Source organism: Stigmatopora nigra, chromosome 8, assembly GCF_051989575.1.
Source record: "Stigmatopora nigra isolate UIUO_SnigA chromosome 8, RoL_Snig_1.1, whole genome shotgun sequence".
Taxonomy (NCBI): Eukaryota; Metazoa; Chordata; class Actinopteri; order Syngnathiformes; family Syngnathidae; genus Stigmatopora; species Stigmatopora nigra.
The window spans coordinates 9434993-9462033 of NC_135515.1; the positions used below are offsets into that span (position 1 = coordinate 9434993).

Sequence of the window (27041 nt, forward strand, 5' to 3'; positions counted from 1 at the left end):
ATTATTTAAGTACATTGTCAACATTTTATAAAGTCACTGAAAAAGAATCAGTGAGCAAAATGTTTATATGGATGCTCATAAAACAGATAATTAAATGCTTTTCATGTAGAATTCCAGTTTAAAGGCTCACTAAACTTTTCATTGGTTTGCATGTGAACTGCTTGCTCTTGAATGTCAACCGTGCACCTAATTGACTTCTTGACCACCCTCCACTTCCTCATTTTTCCTTTTTAGTAGGATCCAGGGGAAATGCTATTGCAGACCAGAGGTTGTGTTGACAGAGGCCCAGACAGCACCAAGCACAAGGCCGCCCTTTCACCTTTCACCCCCTACAGAACCCCCCACCCTATTCTAGAAACACAGGAAGAAAAGCAAGGTCGACAAGAAGAGAGTGTCTGTCAACATACAGAGGGAATTGAAAGTTGGCTCAGTGTTGGGAGGGGGGAATGCAATGTCAGGAAATCGGAGGGAACAATCAGAAAAAAAAAGCCAGGCTAAAACATGAGCTTACTGACATTTTCAGGTTTTATTGCCAAAAAAAAAGCATTTCCTTTACCAATTTAAAAGCATGTGGGATGAATCAAGATTGCAGTTTCCTGGGAGAGATCATCTCCCTCTTTTTATTCAACATGTGAAAGAGCAGTCAAGGGTGAGACAGACAGTTTATTTAATTCATATTGAGCTTCATATTACACACATGCCCAACAATATAAGCGAGAATCTGCATTTGATAGACCCAAGTTCTCTGCTTCCCATTAAAGTTTGCAAAATTGTCTTGTTTTAATTTGAGTGGTTCTGTCCCTCTAACTTTGCTACCGGTTGCTTTATCTTTTCCCTTGAAACCATGTGGTACAGACTCATTGATTTCCTTCCAACAAACAGTCAGTTTTTCTTTAAGTAGAATGCAACCATATGTTTTATAGATATATAGACTTGAGGAATCAAGATCCAATGTGAATTTAAAAAACTGTGGGTTTTGTACTTCTAAGCAAAAACATTGACCCAGGGAGATTATTTTTCAATCTTTTCGGGGGCAAAAACAGCTTTCTTATTACTTAAATTGTGTGGTGAATTTGCATCTACAAACATCTCCTTTTTTGAGGCATAAAAAGGCAGAAAATCAAGTTTGTCTAATCATTAGTATTGTAGTAAAAAGAGCATAACATCTTTGACACTTTACCTGTTTATTGTTCAATAATTTAGAAAAATAACATGTTGACTGGCTAATACTGTTAATTACCTAAATTTTCTGACTTTAGAGTGCTACTTTTTCCCCCCGTTTTGCTTACAGGATAATGAGCTGTATGTCTGAATGTAAATATCACATAATGAAAAAGAAAATTGCATTTCAATTCTTCTTATCAGGGCTGTTTACGACATCATATTCATAACATCTTCCAATAGTCGGCATCGTGCATTTTTCTTTTAAACTCCTTCTAACTCTACACCACATGTAGGATAATATTTTTTCTTCGTCATCATTATATGTCAGTTCAAATCGATAGGCTTTGACGCCAAACTATTCTCACTGAAAAGTGCTCTCCTCCACAACATCTCTCTCATCTTCATTTAATTATATTTCCTCTGAAAGGGCTAAAATGTCCACTGATCCATGATCGGATTGTGATGCTGCATTGGTGTTCAGTCAGCCAATCATTGTTGTGTTGGGGATGTTGGAGGAAAGTCATGTAAGAAAGAGAAAACATGCAAGCTCCATTGCATGGCTGAAATGTTTCTGTGAGGAGTATCTATTTTTTTTCTCCGTTAGACTGTGTAGACGTTAATATACAGGAATGCTCTATTGACTTTAAAAGACAAATCTACTCTATATATTCTCTACTATCCCTCCCACTATATGCCCACGTCTAAGTAGTGTGCCATTATGTGTTTATAGAGTGTGATTTTTCACGGTCTTGTCAAAGAAACCCAGCCTTTTTGAATTCTTCAAAGAAAAGAAGGGGGCTTTAAAAGAGGTTACGCAACCGTATGTGGACAGAAACTTGTCTTAGTCACATACAGAGAGATCAAATGGTGCCTAGGTTGTACTGAAGCTTTGCTGCTTTTTCTCTTTGTGATTTTCAGACAGCCAACAACTCTCTTGCTAGAAGGCCTCACAATGTCATCAATTTCTCATATGCCTCCATGTCTACATTTCCATTTTTTTTCCCGAGCAAGCAACTTTGTTATCCAACAAAAAAAAATTGCTTGTCATCACTGGACTCTTATCACTTTTGTGTTTAATGAGGGTCCTCTAATGACCTTCAATAATCTTCAATTTCTATATTACACTTTTTTCATTTATCTTTTAAAGTAAATCAGTCAATTAATCAAGTCTTATGTTTGAATGGCTGTTAAGAAAATTAAAATATTTGCCCATGTAGTTAGAAAAAAGCTTTCATGATACCACATCTTATCCATATATTTTCCACTGTTCTCCTGTGGGACCTTGCGGGAGGTTATTCTCCAGGAAAAGGCTTGCTCATAGTTGAGACTAATTGCAGTTTCTCTTCAGTGTCCATGTTTTCCACTTTGCTGCAGTGAAAAAGATACTACGAGCGCTGTGACCTTCGATCTCTCATAGGTAATGTCCTGGGGAGGGGTGGAGGGCAGAATGAAGGTGAGGTCATACTTCAACATGTGGTTGCCTCATTCAGGGCAGCCAAACGTTTTTTCTTTAATTGGCCGTGCGAACAACCCCAGCTGGAATGTATTAGATGGAGAGGACACTTTGCTTAAGAGGGCAAATGGAGGTTGGCGTACAGCAGACTAGGAGAATGAGGACAAAGATAAAGTCAAACATTATCTAGCACAACTAAAAAGACACTTTGTGGCAGAAAGCACAGTCTTAAAAAGTGATGCTCACAGTAATGTAAGAGTCGTCATAAAGTGCATTTCTCTGGCTATGATTTGTTGGACTGTCAAATCCATAGTTCTCCTTGATATCAATTATTCTTTTAAGCATGTTTTATAGTTAAAAAAAGAAAAAAATGACATTAAACCATTATTTCAGGCAAAAGATGATTTCCATATGACAATATGACCAACATAATACATTTAATATATTTATAAAGGATACTTTAATACAATCATCGTGCTTTTAACAACCAAAAGGTGGTAGTAGTAGAAGACACTAATTAATTTTTAATTATTGTTACCGTTGGACTATTATGCACTACCTACTAGATGCATTTCTTATCAGACAAAGAACAGAGACCGGTGTAAAATATTTTACATTTAATCAGTGTAATATTTGTCATATTGTCCCTAAACTTTTTTTTTTCCTCAGCAAAACACTAGTACACTAGCAAATGTAATTGTTTTAGATAATAGGATTTTTTCCCCTCCCTTTATCCTCCATTCTCCTCTGAGCAATAGCAATGTTAAGCACTCCACTAATAAGCCACTTTATGTCGAATTCTTAACTTCAATTAGGATAGGTAGCAGTATAATGGCTTCCTGGGTTTTATCCCATATCTATTCATATTTAATCCCTGGCTCGAGTTCCACAAAGCTCTCAGAGGACTGGGCTGCCATTCATAACCCCAGCGACATCCATTAGAGACTGGTGGGATAATCCATAGATTTCCGTGGCAAATTCTTGAAGCTGTGTTCCTCAAGATACTGTACTTGCCCCCTTGTCGCTTCACCACAACTCCCTACTTCCCTCTATTAGGATTTAATGTTCTTTCTCAACACTGTAGAGACAGAGTCATTTACATAGTCTTCATAATCTTCCCTAGATCCCTGCTTTGGAAAGAAAGTCAGACCCTGATAGAATTTTCCTTGAGGATAAAAATTTCAGACTGAAGAACTGTCAGCAAAGTAAATATTTCAGTTGAGATTTGATTACTCCGGAGCACTTATAGAATAAAATAAACAGGAATCCCACCGTGAAACTATCCAAATAAAGTGGATAGAGCATCAATATTATGAGAGCACACACAAAGTGAGGAGAGCAGAGTTCCTTGTATATTTTTAAGGACTCCACTAAAGGTTTGGAGGTTCACTGGAAATGACTAAGATGAGAGCTTTCAAACTTGACAAAAAAAAAATCAACCACAATTAGACATGCGGCCATTCATGTATTTGCCATTGGAACATGTAAAATGGAGACGTTGGTTCATAATTCGAAAAATATTGGTTTGGACATTGGACAATTTTTGTGGTTTAAATTGTGACCGAGTTCAAGACAATCACACATCTTTTTACATTCATTCATTTTCTTATCTTCATGACCATCACATGGGTTCAGGCCCATCTCAACTGACTTTGGGTATGAGACATGTTACGGCCTAAAATCTTTGCCATCAAGGCCACATTGAGACAAACACACATTCCTCCTTGGAGACAATTTTGAGCGTCCACCCCACCTACGACGGTGTCTTTTTGGAATGTGGAAGGAAACCACAGTGCCTCCAAAAAACCTTTGCTTGTTGTAACAAATCAGATGAAAGGGGCTCCAGTTACTAACGACCCATACAAGGATAAGTGGTATAGCAAATTAATAGATGATTACCTTGATTTCGTGGTGAAACAATTGTTTTGATTTGGCATGTTCTCATTTTCTTTCCTCCTATATCCCCAAAATTTTATTTCAAAATGCCTTTGAAGAACAAATACCTTACAGTATAAAATTGATTTGTGAATATGTTTGAGTGTTGAGAATGTCAATGTTGTTGGTCCAGATGCAATGAACAGCTCATACATTTTTATCCTTTTTTTAAACAGGAAAACTGAGGATGTGGTTCAGTAATAGTCACATTTGTGTCTTTGTTATTGAAAAAAAAAACATTCAAAGGTTATTCTCTTGGTTGAAGACCCGCTGTGAATACTAGGGCACTAATGGAGGTGTAATAGCAACGGATGTACTGCTTCACCCTGCACATGAATGAAAAAAGAACACCAGAACAAAGAGCACTTTAGTGCAATTTGAGAAAAGCTTAGGTAAAATATAAAAACATACACCACACAACATTGAGAAGTCTTTCTTACTAGTAGAACAGTTTTTTTATGATTAGATTTTAACATCTTGCGCGTCTATATATCTTACCCTATCCTCAAAGTTGTATTTATTTCTCCATTACTGTATACCTTTTATTGTTTAAATGAATTATGTGAATTGAGTGAGTGCAAATGAAGTGAATATTGCTGCTGTGACAGTATAATCTCCCTCAAATGATCTTTTAATCCCTCCATGTTTAAAAAAAGAAAAGAAAGTAGTAATTTTTTTTGTAACATGTTAATTATGTATGTCTATTCTCAGCAGTGTGTATAAAAATTGTCACTGAGTTAGTTATATTATACCACAGCATATAAAAAAGAAACATACGTAAGGAAATGCTGTGTCAGCTTCCATTCACACAAACCTTTTTTTTCTTCACGGACCCGTCAATCTTTTCCTAAGTGAAGAAATTACGCAGCAGAATATACACAGATGAGCTCAAACATAAACAAACACAAACAGCTGAAGAGAAATATTATATTGTGTAGCTTTTGAAAACCATCATACATTGACCCTGCCAACATGGGTGTCATTATACAGCCCTGTTTGCAGAAAATTTAAAGGAATTCAAACAAATGATCGCCTGTATAGTTGGATGGAAGCTAGCCAGGTGTAGTACTTGTGAACTGTTCAAAAACATTCTCATTTTGTAGCCATATGCATGGAGAGTGTGTATTTAATCTTCTCACCACACCTATAAACTTTGACTACATTTCTAAAAATAATAGTTCCATATGAAATATACACTACACAGATGCTGTGGTACTGCTGGACTGTACCTTTCCTCCTTCTTTTTTGTATCCTCCTTCTTTCAATGCAAATTTTGTCCTGGGCATTCCGTCATAGCCTTTTTGGGGCTCCTTGAGATTTAATGGTAATGGAGGATATATTATTTCCACCCTTCTTTTGAACTGCCTATTCCCCTTATTTATATGAATTTCATATAATAGTGATTGGCCGGCCTTTGATTAAAAGTTGGCCAAGCTCTCTAAAAAGAAAAAAAAATAGAACTTAAAGTAGACGAGGGAATGTGTAATATACAATTATTGTTTGAAAATTAGTATTTTGTTAAATATCACAGAGGTAAAATTCTAATAGTATTTTTTGGGGTAAAATAGTAATGATAACAATCATATACATAATTCACATAGTACTTACAGCTTTAAACAAAATTGTTTTACATGGAGCAAAATGATTATAAAATGATCCCAACAATATTTCAAAATACTGCGTTGCATATGATGTAAAGAAAAACTTTGCCTTAGAGGGGAATCGGAAGGAGACTTCAAGACTATGGATAGGGTAAACGTGTCCTTTGCAATCACATTGCCAATCACAAGTGAACACCAAATAGTTTTTCTCAATACTTTATACGATAAGAGCTCAAGAGAAGTGGATAAGCCCACCCTGCAGGTTGTCCAATTCTACTACCACAGAAGAAAAGATTCTTATCGCAAGAAAACGATAAGTTTATCCACAATGTGACCTTTGCTTCCCTACAAAAGAATTGCAACAGTAAGACCAATTCCCCATTATTCTGCTGCAAATGGAAAACATTAAGATTTCACATTGAAGATGAAGAGAAAACATGAGCTCAATGTTTCTCCTATAGGATTGTACTATATGATTGAAAAGTTCCACTTTTGCATGATCCCAACCTACTTGAAGCCTGCGAACATTAAAGCCAGATTGCTTGACTTATGTGCACCAACATGGAAACCAGAGAATAGTCTTCAATTGAAAAGCAGTTCTGGATTTGTAAGATAGTCATTCAGTTATCCAAAAATATGCAAATATAAATTTACACCCATACCAATACGACAGTTTGTGGAACTTAGACCCTTCTTGCATTTCTGCTCATACTATCAAAATAGTCACATTAATAGAGGACCATAATGCTAATGTTGCCAAGGTTTTACGTTAAACAAAAGGTGAATCATTGTGATACTCATTTAAGTGAGACATTAAAAAACAGGCACTTTATCCTAACCCTCAATGGTTCTCGCTGTTGCCTCTGTTCCCTTTGTTCTTTTTCCTCTTATGAGTGCACATTCAGACTTTCTAACTGTGAATTCTAACAAGGCTTTTAGTCACACTGAATTAATGTATCCACTGCATTTGACTAATATGCATCCTTTCAAATGTCACCTTTTATGTTGCCGCTCTGAATACATCAGCTCCTCTGCATCCATTTTGATGTCATTCAGCTCAAATTGCAGTTGCACTTTCAAGGTTCATCCATGGATTCCTGTGAGCAGGACATTGTGGGGAAGGTTAAAATGATCAAAATAAATAAATAAAACAGGACCTTTTTTTTGAGAATTTTTAAAATATATACTCTAGTTATAAGTAAGCAGTATGTATGCATATATATATAAATAAAACAAATTAAATATGATGATTTCAATGGTCTAACTTTAGTAGTACGAGAGTATAAGTGTCATAGGTGAGGATTTAGCCCTTAAGAATTACACTATGATTTCATTTCACATGCTCAGAAAAAGACCACATTGAGGCTGTAATAGGACTGGTGAAAATGAGATGTTGATATAAGCTACAAATTTCACCACAGGGGTAAAGGCTAGGAGACCGTAAATGAGATGTAGAAATGATGAAAAATCTAATAGAATAAATCTTTTGATCCTTCTATTAGATCTGGTATATAGAAATTTCGCCAAAACACACACATGCACACATCAGTCTCATTATCAGCAAATGCTAAGACACTAGGTAAATAGCACCGTCGGTGAGGAGTTGCAAAATCAACATCATGGTGAGGCTGTGGATAATGAACTATGTTGAGCTTTTGTGGATATGCATAAATGGACCTGCCGAGTTGAATGCAATGATCTAGTTTGAATTATTCTTTCGTTAATCCTGAGTCAAAACATTGTGTCCAAACACACAAACGCAGATGGATATGATCAACTAATTCTCTATATACCTCCTCAAGTTGAAAGTGGTAGAGAGTTGGCAACCATCCCTGCTGACTTCAGTGAAAATGAGTCTACACAATTGCTAATAAGTCACAGATCATATCGTGATGCAAATATACTCACATTTGCATGGCCTGCATTAATTATTGTCATTGATCAATCTAATGATATCCAATAATATTACATCAAAGCATTTACTTTTCCCCGTTTTGACTAATTCACAAAGGCTGTCAAGGAAGCTCTCACTGGTCTCACAATCAACACGATTCAAAGATGAATTATGAATTTTCATTGTGGATTTCAAGGTGGGCCAGACGAGTAACTACATCATGTCTCCAAAAAGGTGTTTCAGGGTCAAAGAAACGGAAAAGGTTGATGGTAAAAATATCCTGGAGCGACTTTTAGCATATTTTTCCTGTTCACAACAGTTCTTGTGACCAATTTAGAGTGTTCAACCAGTCTACCATAGGTGTTTTTGCGATGTGGAAGGAAACAGGAGTCCCTGGAGAAACCCCACACAGCCATGAGGAGAAAATGTAAACTCCACAAAAGAAGGTTGGAACCTACTGGGGATTGAACCTTGATCTCAGAACTGTGAGGCAGACATACTACTCTTCCAGTGTGCTCATATTATTGTTCGGGAATTTTCTGTGTGACTGAATCCATTTAAGCAAGTTTGAAAGTTTCTCCTCAATTAAAAATAATTTGGCATTTTAGTTTGTCGTGTATTAAACCAAAAATTACTTTTTGGCGTAATAGCTTTTCTCCAACATCTGAACAATTTACATTCCATTTGTTTTTGTTGCCTCCTTCAAAGCCCTACTCAATTGCATCAGTATCTTATATATTATTATAGTTGCATCAAAACAACCCCTAAAAACCTTCTAATTTTAAGAAATCTCGATTATACTCCCTTACAAGTCAGCCATTGTATTTGTGACGCAGTGACAAGCGACATTCATGTCAACACAAACAATATGGCTATGGATCATTATGTCTGACCACAGGCTTGGTCAAAGGGGAAAAGTCAGAGGTCAGAGCACGATTGCCATTAGAGGAGCCTCCTCTGTCAACACGTTTGTATATTCAATATCTTTCCCCATCAGCACTTATCACCAGTTCATTGTGTCATTTAGTGATGACATTAATCATGTTGTGGGAAATTACAGGACACTGAAGTAACATGTTGATAGAAATACAGTCCAGTGGTTATTTTATTGTGTAAAGCTTTCTGAACAAAATATTGGGGCACAAGGTAGCTCAAAATCAATGATCAATTGGGGTTACATAGTTAGAGAAGGGGTTTTACAAATCACTTTTTGGACAACTTTCAAAACGGTAAGTGAGATGAAGCCTTTAATAATTTACAACAATGTTGCTCTTCATAGGAAGCTAGATGAGGTGCAGTGCATTTCAAAATCAATATGATTCAGTTTAATTCAAGAGACAGAGAGTATTTATCTGTGCCCCCTAACAAACAATGTTATATTCACAAAGTCAAAGTTTCATTTTGGGTATGGGTCATTAAAGTGTTGCAGGGGTAGTTACTGTTAAAAATGTTGTATTAAAAGACATATTTTGAGTTCGGACTTTATGCAGTGTGGATGAATCAAAGATCCTCCTTTGGATTTTTATAGGGGATTTCTCCAGGAATTTAGTGCTCCTCCCTTGAAAAATGGCATGAATGGTTGTATTTCTTTGTAGATTTGTTCCATCTGGCAAACTAAGCTTCTGTATTTGTATCCCTGTATGCAAGGTTTTGATGCGTGTGTTAGAGGTTGAGCTGGAAATTTTCCAGTTCTGTCATCGGATAAGAATTGGAACAAAGAGAGAACACTGCTAAAAAGAAAATATAAAGTCAAACACGCACTGTGATTGGGTATACTACACCTTTCACTCTCAGTCAACTGAGATTGTCTCCAGTTTCAGTGGATGGGTGAATTGATGGGTGTCTATTGTGTTTTTTTGTATTATTTTGGAAAGGTAATATACAGAAAGAATCGTGGAATAGTTTGCCCACTTCTGGTTTAGACTAAGAATTTCTATCCAGGCACTGACCAATAGTATGCAATTTGAGGAAAAAGTTGCTGAGAGAACATTATTAAAAAATGACGAACAATTCTTTGAAGGGAGTGAGAGTAACAGAAATTGAATTATTGTAGAATAGTTGGACTTAAACTTAGAATCTTGTGCACTGGAAGAGAAGAGAGGAAGTGAAATGATAACCTTGTCTCTCATTCATTTTTTTTCTTTGCTCAGGGATTAAATTTGGTTACACCGTCACACCTGAGCTGAAACTCATCCATCACACGTACTGCAAGATCCCTGCATATTCTGTTCTTTCCCCCCCTTTGCATGCTTCATTTCACCGTTCTCTTTTATTTCTGTTTCACAATATAATTGTTTTTCCTGTTTTTTCTTCTATCCAAAAGAGCTTCTTCAGTGAGGTTTTTGTAATTTATAGCACAATTCTGCCAGAACATTATGCTAATAAATCCTGTCAAAATTTCCCAAAAATATACTAACATAATTTTCTGTTTGTTGATTAGCCTTGATTGTAATCCATATCCACTCAAATGAGAGAAAAATAGCAATTCTGTGCATCTCTTGGAATAACCAATGTCCATTTTGTAACATGAGATATTTCCACAGTAAATATTTGAATATATATTTTTAAATGTCTTTAGCAATTAAAATGACAAAAATATAGTAAAGAGCTGCCCAGTCAACACACACCCATACACTTTCACAAGTCCATCTGGTTCATTAACAAGTAAGCTAACACCACAAAATTACATAACTGAAACAACAAGTAACTATTATTAAGAAGTTCTGCTAAGTCAAACTGAAAATATCCTCTTTTTAATGAGTCAAAAAATCCATTGATATACTTAAAATATTTTGTGTAGTGGTCTCTGAGCCTTCCCTTATCAAGTTGGCATGCAAATGCCTTATGTTAAAAAGCTCTGGTAGTTAATTTAGTTTTTTCTCGAATGTTCATCAAGTGTCTGAGAGTGCCCTCCATCAACTAGACAAATTCCTACAGGAATGAATCAACGTTTGAGAAATGTCAGAGTGTTAAAACAGAAACCCCCCACACGGTGAGCTCTTGCATCGTTCTGTGTTGTATTCAGTAGGTCCTCGTATTCTTCTCCGAAAATCTGCCGTAATGTCACATTGGTACAGTCCACTGAGCATCCAGTAGACCACCTAACTCCGCTAAGGCCAAACTAATCAACGCATCCAGCGGGGAACATAGGAACCCTGCTGGCTTACCATAGAAAGCATCCGTACGCACCTGAGCACAGCCAAGTGAGCATGGGTCAAAGTTAGAAGTGCACAAAGACTTCCACCAAAACATGTAGAACATCTTTGGTGAGCAATAGATTCATATGAGATGTTTTTAGTGTGAGTGGGGGTCTGTACATCAATTATGCAGTGCATTGTGCTAAGCCCAAACACAATTTAAGTTCCAAGTCTCGATGGAGCATCGGAATCAAGTGTTGGCAATTAATCCACAAAGGGCTGCTGTGGATCCTTTTTTTTTTTTTTTTTTGCGACCAAACCAGCACAAACAGATTAACTAATGAGGTTTCTGTTGAAACAAGTAGACCCTGACTGCAATCAACTAAATACACTTTTAAAGCATCTGATTGATAAGTTGTCCTAATATTCCTATATTCCAGCTACTCAAAGCTTGCAAAAGGTTAAACACTACATGCATCATCACACACTACATACTTTTAAATTATGTATGTAATAAAAATTGCAGTAATATACCATACTCACCCTTTAGTTTATATGCTTTTTTTGTGTCATTACTGTAACTGCAATCTATCCCCCAAAATGATTACCTGTGTGCCAGCAACGATTATCCAAATGTTCTTTTCACTTAAGAAGAGCGGGGGCTGTGTGAATTGCAAAGAGGAATAAAACCTCTCATACTAATTTCCTGTAGGCAGTAATTCTATTGAAAGTACAATGGCAGTCTTACCGCTTTCTGATATGCAGACTTTTTTTTTCACATTTCTTTTATGTCCTTCTTCTGTCAACATAGCCAGTGGCAACCTGAGCAGGTGGGCACATAAAACCTAGAGATGTGTACAGCGATAGTGTTGATTAGAGGGAGGACAAAAGTCATAATGATTACCAGCGGGACAATTAGACTACTATGGCTACTCACATGTCAAGGGCGAAATATGGAAGGTGAAAGGTCTGCAACCCTGATGAAAGGAACGACTGGGTGTGAGCTAAAAAAAAAAAACAGGAGTGGAAAAATATATGAGGGGGAGCAGAGTATTGACATATTGTGAATGACACCAAAAGTTTTTCTCCTTGAACGTTTGACTTGAATTAATTAATATACACTTTGATAAAATACACAATAAAAATGGTAACAATAGTATATTCATTTGGTATTCATAACATTTTTTAGAATATTAATATGAGTATTTACATAACGTTGGAATGCAGCTACAGATTCATGTTGTGATGGTAATATCATTTTGTCCTCTTAAAATACACAAAATGCAGTGTTTATACCAAAGTGTGCAGACTTATTTATGTTTTCTCAACTTGCACAGAAACATTTTAGTTCCACACAACAGTCCAATATTTTGCTTCCTTATGATAATCAATTTGGCCATGGGAAGTCACACACAGAGAGACAAATAATGCCTAAAACTATTTAGACTCCAAACAAACATTTTGAGGTCGAGGCGTAGGGAACACTTTGGCTATTTATATTTTATACTGCAAAATGCATTTGTGTCTGCCTGTGTGGTGGTCCGAACAGAGAAGATCCTGAAGTGGATTAAACAATGTAACACTTTTTAGTTAGAAAGTCTCAACGCTTGGACTGTCAGTCAAGAAAAAATGTTTTTGGCCTTTCACATGAGTAAATACTTGACATCAGTCTGTGTAAAGGGACAAACTATTCTTACAAATCCACTCAATCAAAAAAATGTGTAAAATGCATGGCCTGTAGACTTGAAACATCCCTCCAGAGAGTCTAATTCAGTTGTACTGTTTGAAAAGCCTGTTTTACTTCATTCACACAATATGGACGAATACATTCATTCCTTTTCCATAACGCTTATTCACGCAGAGGTGGTTAGGGATGCTGGACCCAATCCCAGCCAACCACGGGCAGCAGGCGGGATAAACCCCAAATTGACTGCCAGCCAATTGTAGGGCACAACAAAACAGACAACCACTCACGCTCAAAATCACACCGCCAACAAATGGGAATCGAGCCCAGACTGCCCGCACCAAAGGCAGGCAAACCACTGCACTATTGGGTGGTTGGACAAAATCCCATGCTTTTATTTTGACATGGACACTTTGAGCATAGACAAATTGAGTGTGCTCCTGCAGGAGCAATGCCTGCATATCATCTATCATAATCATTCAAAATTGGTTATCAAACATGATTTAATACCACTATTTTGGTATTGGTGTTCACAACAATTCTTTAGATCAAGAACCATTTTGTACACAGAATTGAGACAACAACAAATTCAATAAAATCTCACGTTAAGATTAAAAGAAAATCTTATTTTTCTTAATTAGAATCTCCCAGGGGGCAGACTATGCAGGTGAGTGCAAGTTTGGAGCAAGTCAGTGTCTTTCACAGTCGATTGTTGTTGATAAAGGAAATAAAGCACAAAATGTGTCATCATTCTCACTTTGCTTCCTCCCACAGGCCGCCACACTAAACTGAGGAGACAGCTTCGTCATAAAACAGTCTTTAAAATTTTGTAAAGTTGACTCATACAACAATTTTAAAAAAATGAATGAAATGAAAGACTAATCACTCTCCTGTTTAAACCCTAAAAATGTAATGAATATAAGCAATTTCATGTCTCTTTTCCAGATACCTTGGCTTTTATGGTGACTCAATCAGAAATTAAATACTATCTAGAGTTAAGCAAACATCTTTTTGCGCTTGAAATGTCAATCTACCTTCTATTATTCTGATTTACTTGAAAGTTATATTTTCTATGCATTTTCCCTGAGACTAAAAATGTATTAGGCTTGTGGAAGGTTTGCTGTCCTTTCTTTTTGATTTGTATTTGATTATTGGTAAAGGATATTTTATTAATACTATTATGTATGTATAAAAGGAATGTTTTTACCATTTGTGTCTGTGTTAGTGTACACAGTGTGTGTTTGTGTGTCTGCCTGTGTATGTTCTCATGTTGAGAACAGACCGCCACAATCCAAGGACGACGAATGGGGGAATGTGAGACCGGAATGCTAACTTTCACATAATCATCTCTTGATGCTAATGTAAACACTGAATCTGATTTCAGCTAATTGGGTTTGTAGGTAAGGTAAATAATGTAAAGAGAAACCACTTGTCCATTTTGTAAAATCTTTCTCAATTACTGTTCACCCATGCTGCACTTTTATTTTATTACTGCATTTTACCAAGTAAAATCAAACTCCAGGATTTCGTTGCACTTTAATCTACTTTCAAGAAATAGCTTTTCTAGTAAGGACTCATATTTTTAAAGAGCCTCTCAATCAGTTTCCTGGCTCAGTTTTGACACATTTCAAATTTGTGGTTATGGATCTTTTACCCCTGTTTGGCATTCACATGGAGACTCTAGAAAAGTTTTTACCATTTATCTTGTCACTCACATGTCCCCTTCTGTCCCATTCTGATCATACACCGTAATTTTGTCTTTCTGATTACATTCCATCCACTAATCTAATTCTCCTCGTATACCCGCCTCCTTGGAGTGGCTCCACATCACATCACCCCCACCATGACAGCACATTCTAACTTTGGACTGAAAACACACGTAAGTCCTGCTTGCCTAACCACAGTGATCACATTACCACCAGCACAAAACAATCCCCTCTTTAACTAACGACTTAGTTGATATTATATAGCCACAATACCAGTTGGCTATGATGAGTCATAAAAAAAAGAAACCCTTACAAATCTTTAGCCTACATTTAAAATAAGATAAATCCACAGTCTACTGTCTCATTAATTTAAATGCAATAAATATATAATACAATAAGAATAAACATCATAAGCAACCTCAATATAACATCAAAGTTAATATGCTGAATTTTGAATGTTGCCTTTAAAAGATGCTACATATGGTCTGATTTTAAAAAGAACTCTGTATAAGTTAGCCTAAATAGGTCTCTTTGAAATACAGTCTGACAAAGAAAAGGAGATAATCAGATTTGAGATGTAATTTTCAGTCATTCATTTTTGGAATACCTTATCCTCACTAGGGTCATGGGTGTGCAGGAACCCAGCCCAGCTTAACTATAGGCACCAGGCAAGGGAAACCATGAATCGGTGGTCAGCCAATCGCAGATATAAATTTCAATCTGATCTCATTTAAAGGTGATTTACTAAGAGAATGGGTCAAAGGTTACTAATTATAGTAACTATGTCAATGTTTTGAATGTAGCTGCTTAGGTTGAAGTATGAGCGCTCAGGTTGCTGTTAATGTTTTTCTGGTCGCTGTTATCATTAAAGTGGGCCATCTCAGAGGAATTGAGTATATATCCTAAAGTTGTGTCAGTTCTAAAGTATATACTGTTATAAACCCCAAAAGGCAACCAGTATATACTCCAGCCCTTGTTACTTTCAACCAGATAAACTGTCAAGCATCAATGCATGATTAAATTAATGTTGACATTTACTCTGCATGTTTTGAGCAGCAGCCAACAAACCTTTAAACCAAAATCTGTGATTACAGTGGCTGTAGGTAAAGCAAACAGTGACAACTCAGTTAATTAAATTTGCATTATTAGTGTTTATTTGTGTAGAGTGTTTCACTTGCATACTAAGAGCAAAAAGGCAATGACATTGTAAAAAATAGGTCAGACTTTTGGGGTAATAATAGTTATAGTATTTGTGTTTTTGCCCTGGAGTTTTTTTTTTGTGTATGTGGGAAAAAATGTATTGGCTGAATGCCATTTTTTATGGCCAACTGATGCCACAGGTGACTGTGTGTTTACTGAAGTGTGTGTCACTACACCTGTCTTCTCCTCAGGGAGGTACTGGCCATAGCCAGCTGGCAAAGAAACATGAGGACAAAAGATTGGACAGATTGGCTAAGCTGTGGGACATCAGGGCGAGCTTTAGACATGACTGAAGGTGAAGGTAAAAATAGAGACAGAAAAAAGTAATATGGTAGGAAAGGTATAACTTGGGATTTACTTTAGTATTAACTATATAGTATATCCATTGCTATATGTATAGGAGATCGTTGTTTCTTCTATAAGAGTAAGTGGCCCAACAGTCGAACAAAAAACAAGCAAACGAATATTTTAATGTCATAATACTAAGTTTTCTCCCTCACAAAAGGCGAACTGCAGTGTTATACTGCAGCCCCGATCCTTACGAGGTCAAGATGATCTGTCCTCGGTTGGAACTAGAATGTAAAATAGTTAAGCTCCTTCACTTATTTTCTCCCAAAATGTGCCCGTGAGCAATTTAGCTTTAAATCAGAATGTCTAAAGTTTAGCTGAGGTGCTGACCATTGGTCCACTAGGCTGCCTGTATATTGTACATGAGTTACTGAAAAAAATATAAAGCATCAAGAACCAACTCGTCATTTTAGCCGGGCCTCCTTTTAATTAAATAAATCAATATACTGGTATATTCAAAATGTTATTCAAACATGCTGACCACCATGTCAAAAAGGAATATCAGCATGGCAATGAAGCAATTTAATGCATCAAATATGATGAGTTGCCCTGAAGGAATTTCAGAGTTGACAAATTAACTCCATCATGCTAAATGGGGCTATACGCCATTTTCACTCAAATTGAGTGCATTTTCATGATAACATCAGATGCACAGTTCACAGCTTACTTTGTATCTAATATTTATCTTCATGTTCTTTGGCTTTTAAGATAATTTTATTTTCTGTAACTTCATCTCTGTTTTATCAACAGTCCCATGAGTCTAGTTAGTCTTTTGCATGTGTGTGTGTGTGTGTGTGTGTGTGTGTTGGGGGTCTCTGTATAACCCTCTCTGCTACCTCCAGGCTAAAGTTTCAGACAAGTTAGTGAGATATCTTTCTCCCTCCTAATTAGAGCTGTTACTTGCAAAATAGTCTGTTGATGACAGCCCAACACAGTCAAACAAGGTTGTTCTTGTTGATACCTATCTAATGTATTTTATACAGATATTACAGGCATTATTATTATTATATATTAGGTTTAGGTGGCCCGGTGACCAAGTGGTTAACTCGCCGGCCTCAAAGTTTTGGGGTCATTCAGTATAATAGTTAAAGTAAAATAATTTGCATAATTATAGTAAAGAACATGCTGAAATTGTCGTCTCTGTAGGCTACACAATAGTGAGTTACAGTCATCTAATTATTTTCATCCTCCTAAAGTGCACATTGCCATGGAGAAAGCAATATAGTCACAAACAATCATCAGTACTCTCTTTGTTCGGCTCTCCGTCTGATTTTGTTTAAATGTGATAGAAGCAGACTCAAAGCGGGTTGGACACAGTATAGCAGGAAGAGGCAGTAGTCTGACTCGCCGGAAAAGCGGAATACATTGGAACCAAAACCAGACGTGCCTATGAGAGAAATTGGGGGAGGGTGCTAGAATTTGCTCTCTGAAAGCCATTCACGCTTTGAAAAACATCAGGGCTGGCTTAATTTCCCTGCGTTAAAACCTGCTGCTTTGGCAGAGTGCACACATGCGCACACACTTATCCTGGCGTCTTCATGCTGCGTATGGTTTGCATTTGTTCTGCTGCTGGCCTTTGTAAACAGAGCTAACTGGTTGTGCATGCCAAAGTCTAGCACATTTTCAGACCCCCGAATGAAAGGCTAAATATCTCTTCGTGTCCCTCTGTTTCTGACATTGTTTTGCACTCTATTCCCCTCTGACCTGCCTTCGACCATGACCTGTCCCAAGCATATGCTCCTGCCACACATCTTTAGGCAAGTTTGTTGACATGTGATCTATGCAGATCAATATTTATAATCCACACATCCCCAACTGTCTAATACAGTACCAGTATGGATTTAACATGAATGTTTGTACTTGGCAGTGTCTTGGCGGTCATACAGTCAGTTAATAATTGCAATTTTGAATGGGATGCAATAAATCCTATGGCTGTTGCAACTTCCGTTGTTGTTTTAAAAAAAACAAAACCTTGTTGCTATCATTTAACTTCATGCTCAAGATCAGCTTTGCAACTTTAAACTAATAATATATTGTAAACTGTCTCTGGCATGTATTTCCATATTGGTATTGTATTGGTGCAGGAACACCAGTCTATACCACCCCCTAATAACCAACCAAAGAAAACAAACTATTTTATATTTGTAGTCATTTTGGGTTATTATCTACTACATTTGCAACTGAATGAAAGAAAACAACGCATTTTCTTAAAACATAGTTATGTAATAGCCATCATCAAAGTTTGTTGTTGTACATTGTTTGGTCCACCACCCAGCACTTGTTTGCACTTGGCGACTGCACATAAAGCCCCCAGGATTATTTGGACACAAAAACCACACCATCCATAATATCTGTTAAATGCTTAATATTACTAAACATATTTTTCAAGTACCCACCTACAAACATAAAACTTGGTCCGAGCACATACACACATAGATCATCTGCTATACTATCATGATCTTTATTCATTTGCAATAAACTTTAACACAACAAATGATTATGGAGTAGAATGAGTGGTTTTATTCATGAAGATGAACTCACATCTTGACTATATTAAGACAGAAACCATATACTTGTCTTACCTTCACCCCCATTCAGAGAAAGTGAGATCATGAGAGAGAGAAAGAGTGAGAGAGAGAGAGGGAGAGAAAGTGAGAGAGAAGAGAGAGAGAAAGAGGTGAGAGAGAGAGAAAGAGGGGATGTAGATATGAGTGTGGGTTTGGATGCGTCTCCCTACCCTCAGGTGTCTCTTTTCTCCAGAAGATTAGGTTTCAGCCTTCACTGAAGCTTGCTAATTAATGTCATAACCTGCTAGCTGTGTCAGCACCAATTTAACACACACACGCGTACACGCACGTACACATTCACACAGAGAAAATATCAACCTTCTTTCTTTCCTGTCACAATGAATGTCATACTCTGGCCTCTGATTTTGACATTTTCTTTTTCATGTTTGCTTTCCTTGTGTCAATCTATCTGGTAAAAAAAAACAAGAGAACTGTTCTGTTTTGTTATCAATGAGAATCTTTCTTATTGTCTTATCACTAACTATTTCCTACCTTTTAGTGTTTCATAGTTGCTCAAACTTTCCCTTTCTTGAACTGACTTTGAAGTCATACAAAGTTTCAATATATCACACAAGACTTGAGCATATACAGCAAGGGTGGGTAAACCAGTTCTAACCAACCTAACACAGACAATTTAACCAATGTGGTTTCTGCAGAAACAAGAATCAGCTGACTGCAATCCACTGATTGCACTTGGAGGACATCCGATTGGTGGAAAGTCCTCTTGATAGGTGGAAACCAAAATCTGCACCCGCCCTTTGTGCAGTAATCTAAAAAAAGCCTCTATTTTCTATCTGCAGGTTTTGCCAATCTTCAATCAACATGTTTTGAGGATGTAGTGGGAAGATTTTCTTTCCAGTGATTGTTTCAATTCCTTTCCCTCCTCTGAAATAATTGAAAATGTACGTTTTGCTTTTGCTGAAGATAATATGATTTACTATAATGTAATCTACAATATTCCAGAGCTTGTTCAAGACAGTTCTGTTTATTTGTGACCTTGTGTTTGACTACAGCACTCCTCCAATCAGGTAATCAATAATTTCTCATCTGTCAAAGCAGTTGGGCTCTCATTTTGTGTTGGTTAAAATGTCTTTGTCACCGGGTGCGTGTGTCATGATGCGCATACATGTTAATGTGTTTGCCTTTTTCATTAGCTCAAATGATTGACAATGTCCTCCCACTTCCACCGCTCCCACCCCTCTCTGCTTCCTTTCCTTATTGACCCTCCTGTCAGCAGCTTGTCACCATGACTTCCTCTTGTCATCAATTGCAGGACTTTATCTAGATGGACAGTTACCTTCTCTCATGTTCTTATTGCTTATCTTGGATACTGTAACTGGCAGAGAGATTAATTAAGTTGGTAAATATTGTTGTATTATGTCTTTCCAACCATTCTCTGCACCAGGGGTCTCCAAACTATTCCAGAAAGGGCCGTAGTGGCTGTGGATTTTCTTCCAACCAAATGAGGAAACCTTTCCACAAATCTGGTATCTTAAAAGTGCAATTATTCAGGTTGCAGTCAGGGACTTTTTGTTTTAGGAGAAAACCCCATTGGTTATACTTTCAGTGCTGGATTGGTTGGGGAAAAAAACACTTGCACCCCCGCAACCACTATAGGGGGAAGATGAATGAATGAATTGTTGTCAAGTCATTCAACATATGAATCCTGTACAAAGCCCTTAGAATCAGTATTATTGGCTAATGCAACTAAAACAAAAACTAAATCTGATGTCTGTGGCTTTTGTTCTGTTCTCTTGTTTTGTTGTATATAAATACATATAATATAATGTTGATAGTTACTCTTAGTGTTTTCCCCACCATAATATTTATTTGCAAATACCGTTCAGCATATCATAACTCACGATAAGAACCATGAAGCCATCTTCTAAATAAAATTTTATTGAGACAAATAGCAAATCACTTTTGATGTCTCACAAAGAGTAGAAATTCTATGATACTATGTCAGAGAGTCGGTGAGTCTGATTTCAACCGTGTGTCACATGCTGTCTGTCTAAGTTGGACAGTAGAAAGCAAATAAGAGGAGAAACAGTCAAAGTCAAAATGTTAGCAATACTACTGACTCATTAATAGATTTATTTTTTCACTAGATCTGTCTCCTTCTTTGCACAAATCTGTTTGTTTTGTGTTTAACTTTGCATGCAGTGTGTGTCTGAGTATTGACGTGGTGCCAATATTTACCTTGCGTGTGGACTCGACATGACCAGAGGGGACACTCATGCACCTGCCAATATTCCCTCTGTCCATATACTCGTAATTCCTGTCATCATTCTCTATATCGACCCAACCAATGTGTCTGTATCAGTGAGTGTCTGTTTTCATATTTGTTTTAGTTGCGTCACATGTTGACTCAAGATCACAGGGTGATTTGTCCTCAAATGTTATTACCCATCCTTGTTTGTGCATATTCCCAACAGGGTTAGGATTTGGCAAATGTTGACGTATAAAATACATTGTGAAATGAGTGCGCACATGAATCATGTTGCTGCTATTAATATTTTCTTCATACTTTCTTTTCCTAGCTTCAATCATCCTTCTGCTCGTACTTCTTGCACATCCTGTTTCTCTGGTTTTGGCTCTGAAGTCCAGAGCTAAGGTGAGAGGTCACAAGGAACAGGTGCGACTAAACTGGCAAGGACTGCTGGACTTGGGACGGTACCATTGTCTCTCCTACTGTTATCCTGGCAGTGTCTAAACACATTTTCTTCTGAGATCTGTTAAATTGTCATCCCATTGATCTGTCCCTATCTACTTCTCTATCTTCCTAAAACCAACCCTAATTGAATTTGGGGTACAATGAGGATGATCCCTGTCACGTTGACAAACTATTGAGCAGTCAATGTGTAATGTACTTTAATAATTTTATCAGAGATTATATGGTTTGGTAATTAGCAGTAATGCATGGACATAATCCATTAGCCTCAGTGTTTTTCCATCTTTTATCAGTGAATAAACATTGTACAAAACAATATAATTATGATTATAATTGACCATTGCATTATAACATTTCAACATTAGTCAAGCTGACCAAGCGATTTAGATGAGCAGAAATATTTATGTAAAATTGGCAATCTACAACTAAGTTGTTAAAAAATGGATGACACAAGTACTGCCACTTTTTACCAAAATTCAGCACCTGATGTTTTGAAAATAGAATCTTTTTTTTCCAGTTTTACAATCAACATGTCGAGCATATACCCACTGCTGTTCTCAAACTGCTCTCAGTCATCTTTAATCAACTGAAGTGGATTATGAAAACATCAGGGATGAATGTTAGAGTAAATTTTATCTGGGGAGGATGGAGCGTATATGTTGCTGATTAAAATTATCTTAAGGGAATGATCTGGGAAATTTAAGGGGAGGAAGTTAATGAACAGAGACATACAATGTGAAACTAATTAAAAGTTAAATACAGTGCAGATCAGAATACAGGTTGAAATGACAATTCTAATGGGACCTATAACCTGTTTATGTCAGTGATTGCTATTCATTCATTCATCATCCAAACCACGTCTCCTCAAAAGGGGATTCTGGAGCCTCTCCCAACTGACTGTGGCAGACTAAACCTAAAAGATATCAATATATGCAGTATGCTATGCATTTTCAGATATTGTTATTTCCCATGTTGGAAATTAATCCCACTGTGAACTTGAAGAGGATATGTGAAAATATTACTATTCTAACAATAATCCCTGTTATTTTATATTGAAAACCTCTTACACCCTGGGGTAAATCTTTCATCTAATTTACTTTAGACCTCATGCTCTCAGGAATTACTCTAAATTCTCCCAATAAACTACAGTACAAAAACTAAAGTGCAAATATTCCTTCATGAAGTCCGCCATGTTACTTTCAATAGCCTCCATTTCCACTCTACAATTGGCTCCTTGCATTGTTTCTTTCCTACTTCAACTTAACCTATCTCAATTAATCTAGGAAGTCCCAGTGTGATAAGGGATCTGCTCCATCTTGGCAGCCAGTTGTCACTCTCCTGACGAATCCACTCACCTGGTTGGCTAGATTGCAATCAGAGGTGCTTGATTGAAAGCCAAGGACACAAAAGGACAAAGACAAAATCACTTAGGCAGCCTATTAGCCCCTTGAATTGGCTGCCATCAACGATACAGTAACCTCTGATATACTCTTTGGTAAAGAAGAAAGTGTGTGTGCGCACACCCATATATGGCTGTGTGTGTACTGGTGTCCTTATACATTATGAATTATTCTGTAATTTTATCCGCAGCCAAGATCAGTTTGACACTGAAATTACCATAATGCAGTTCGGCAACACATTTATGTCAAGGAAAATGTACTCTAGTTTACTTAACCAAAACTTTACTGAACTTTTACTGTTAAAAAATCTTACATTACTTCTTAACTTCCCTTTGTCCAAAATTTTCCTCTAATTATCAAATGTGCCCTTCACCACAGCAGGTAAAATTAGCGTATCAACAATTCAGGGTATCCCAGGTAACCTCGGCTGGAAGGTGGCCATTACACAAAACTAGTCTATAGTCAGTTGAACGGTAACTATCCTTCATTCCATTATTTTAGACAAATACATATCCTTGTCCTTATTTGCCGGAATGAATGGACTGACTGGTGGACAGATAACGTGATCTTCCCTGGATTTTTATCCAACAGCCAAAAAGCTTTGATTTCTGAAATCTCAGTGTAACAAGAATTTTTTTCCCAGCATCCTGCTAAATTAGTATATCACAGCATTTTCGACATAGCAACAATGTGTGTGATTGTCCTTTGTTAGGCAGTACATGCATGACTACACTAGAGCGACAAGTGAGGCAGTGGAGCATTGAAGACCACCCGTGCGTGGTCAGTATCTATGTCTTATATCATCTCTAAAATCTTTCTAACCCCCTTTGCAAGCACAGTGAGTTGTAAAACTTGTGTCGCCGCCCAATTACCCAAAGGCATCGGGTGTAGTATTGGCCATTCATTACCTGTTAATAGCTGTCAATCACATTTCTTTGACTTCCTTCTTTTGTCTTACTTTCCTTTTGGGTTCAGCTTTCAGGTTTAGTTACTCTCCATATTATTTTCTTTATCAATCATTCCCCAGTTCATCGGTTCCATTAATATCTCATCCCGATCTATTTGCACAGCATGCACTTTAATTATTAGTTTACTTCAGTTCTAATTGCCTTAGCATTCAAAAATCAATTTGTTTTATTTCGGTAATAATTGAGGCGTGCAAGTTAGTTTTCTCATTTTAAAATAGTCTCTTGGATTATAAGGTGTTTATATTGTTTAAATTTGGCTGTGATGTTGGGCACAGCCCAAGAATAGTGCAAATATAGTAACAAAATATGACAATTTATGCCATCTTTTCATTGTCTTAGATTTTTCTGTACAATTTTTGTAGTCTTCTGTCTCTTTGTTCTCTTATGATGCCTTTCTTTTTTCATACTTGACTTGCAATTGCATGCCATGCTATGTCATTCTTTTCTCTTTGGGATCGAAGGTAATTAGAGCGATGTAGGTTAATGACGGCTGAGACTTGTGTTGGATACAATGTCTGGTGCATATAAACGCAGCAGGAATCTAAAAAAGACATCTGACACTTTCAGATAAAACCAGGAGTCATGCCAGCTAAACCAGAAGCAAGAACTCCACAATTTATTATCATATTGCCAAGGAATTCATGTGGCGAAAGTGGGTCACATAAGTCAGGGCAACTTATTACCAACTGCATGAGAACTGCAAGTCTAAAATCATGACAGGTTCTGCTTGAGATGTGCATACTACCTAGCCCATACAACAGTAAAGTTCATAAGAGGGCTTTAATCAGACTGCTTTTGCTCACAACAGACACCCCCCTGAAACTCCAAACAAGTTCTCACACTGTTATTTATTAATGTCCAACCCACCCTGCTGAGATGGCACAAAAACCTCCTTTGTCTAATTGGCCCCTTAAGATTAGAATCTCCCTGGTGGCAGTAGAAAGGCAATGGCTATAGTATGTCCCGCTGAGTTGTGACAGGCCACTGTTTACTAAAACTCTCCCCTCTGTCATTATTGCTTTCTTTGCATGTGATTCTCCCACACAAAAGGAGTCTGCTCAGAGCAGTGTGGAAGCCCCAAGGCAAACAGAGACCCAGGCACAGGACAGGACAGAGGGCCATTGATGACCGATGTTTTGACAGGGATGCGGAAAGACACCTCTACTAGCTGGGTTGAAAAGGACAGCTGGAGGAAACTGGGATGGGAGTAAACTGCATGTGAATGTGTTTATCAGGGTCCCAAAATATTTGCTTATAGACTGAAATTTCTGGGAACTAAATACTCAGTCAAGCAAGACTCTGATTGTTGATTTTGCCTCAGCATGAGCATATATATATATGTGTCATTTCTATTTACTTGCTTGTCCATCACACATGATTAAAATGTTAATGTAATCAGCAACATATTGAACTAAGTTAAATGTGTCAAGGAATTTTTGTCTAACCATTCAAAGAAGCAAATCACATGATAACTTACTTGGACAAAGGTAAAATTGCACACAACTGCAATGGTATAAAGTAATGGCTGTTTTCAAAATGGTTATTGGCCACACAAACTTTTATTTCCAAGTAAATATTGTGGAACCTAGTTATAAACGTAGATTGCACGTTATACAAATGTATGTGTGATAGTGCACAGATTTATAATATTAGGTTAGGTAAAGGCAGGTGGCTGGCAGGTTGGGATGGACAAAAATCCATCAATTGCAGATACATATGTGGAAGCATTTTCCAGTATTTTCCATCCCACTTGTTGAATTTCATATCTGTCTTTTCAGTCTTCCTCTGGGGCAGATTGGAGGTATTATCTGTTCAGAAAATAACTCGTAATCTACTCATTATCCGGACAATTATCCGGCACTAATAGCGTGCTTAATCTGTCTCATTTTATCAGTTATTACCTTTTAAGGAAGTGAGTGGCAGATAATGTGCATTAGCAGTTTGGTGAATGATTTGGTAGATAAAAAGTAAGCTGTTTAGTCTGTAGAATTGGTGTGCTTTGTGTAATTAATTGCATGTGTGTGCATGTTCGTGTGTGTGTGTGCGCATGCACAGTTGAGCATGAACTGTACTTTTAACGGCAGCTGCTTTTGAGTACAACGTTGTCCCCCGGAGATAAGAGGCTGCTGTCACAAATGCAAGGCATATCAAAATGGACCATGCACCATTACACAGCTATTCTGACACAGTAAACCCACTTTTACGTACTTAAATTGTACACACACCAACCAAAAAAAACACTCACACATTATGTACATTTGCATGCATGCTTGGATGAATTCATACAACCACAAATCTAATGCACATGCGCTAAAGAAAGGTTAAAACCTGGTTCTGACAATAACAAAGTCACTGAAATAACAAATTGACACCCTGTATTTTCCAAGAAGCTTCCCTGTCATTGCCCATGAATGCCAAGAAAAAATGCCCTCAAGGGCAAAAATAGGACACTGTATCATTTTAAGGAGGTGTTGAATGTGTGTGTGTGTTCTGATAGTGAACAGAGGGCGGGATTGGAGGAGCATTAATTACCTGTGTGCTTCTCCTGCTGTCAGAGGAACAAAGGTCATCCCCACCGAGGGGCTAATTATTAGGAAAAGAGCTTTCTAATTTACCGCTGTCTACTGGCATTCCAACCAGGAAAAAGAACCGTGTCGTAGTGATCGTGCTTGCAAAAGGTACGTTTAAGCTCTGTAACGATACAACATGCTTGAACAGGTGGGTTTCCTCTTGGACCCTGACCTATAAAGATAGCCTAACAATAATGCTAGTGCGCTGGCTGTGTTTTGTTGGTTTTAATCGCCAACGTGCTTTCCAAGATTCTACATATGTCACGGTATTGCAATAAGCGAGAGCATTACATTGTGATGTGTTAAAGCAAATTCTTGTCCAATTGCTATTCTGAGCAGTTTGGTCATTTAAGTTTAAACATGAATATTTGAACCAGAGGTGGGCAATTATCCCACAAAGGGTCGGGTCGCATTGGGTCCTGGTCTTTGTTCCAATTGATGCACCAGACACAGTTTAACGAATGTTCTTTCTCACAAAACAAGCACCGTCGTACTCTAATCAAATGAGCATACTTGTAAGACACTGGATTGATGAAAAGGTGCCGTATTGTTCAGTTGGACTAAGAACCTTCACCTGTAGCAGCCTAATTTCCTTTCAGACTAAATGGCAGCAACTTTTCAAACCCCAAAGTGCACAAAACCAGAAGAATGGGATCATTTAAACTGTTCCCATGTGAGAAAACTGGCATGTGACAAGAACAGCGATTAAACTGCCAGGGCTTTTTCATATCGATTTTAGAAGT

General features: G+C 37.3%; 2 long non-coding RNA genes across 4 annotated transcripts; one reads left to right on the forward strand and one right to left on the reverse strand.

Moving 5' to 3' along the window:
- Window positions 1-560: 560 nt before the first annotated feature.
- Window positions 561-19306, reverse strand: LOC144201070 (uncharacterized). 3 transcript variants are annotated; one of them, XR_013327267.1, is made up of 5 exons: window positions 19182-19306; window positions 12122-12188; window positions 11933-12029; window positions 7151-7250; window positions 561-2589 (listed from the first exon to the last, which is right to left on the reverse strand). It is a non-coding gene; the product is annotated as an uncharacterized LOC144201070 (long non-coding RNA). The 3 variants fall into 3 exon arrangements; XR_013327265.1 differs by having other exon boundaries at window positions 561-2766; XR_013327266.1 differs by lacking the exon at window positions 561-2589 and adding an exon at window positions 4063-4878.
- Window positions 19307-19476: 170 nt separating this feature from the next.
- On the forward strand, window positions 19477-25508 carry LOC144200589 (uncharacterized). The gene is made up of 3 exons (XR_013327149.1): window positions 19477-19717; window positions 21230-21303; window positions 24779-25508. It is a non-coding gene; the product is annotated as an uncharacterized LOC144200589 (long non-coding RNA).
- The last annotated feature ends 1533 nt before the right edge of the window (window positions 25509-27041 follow it).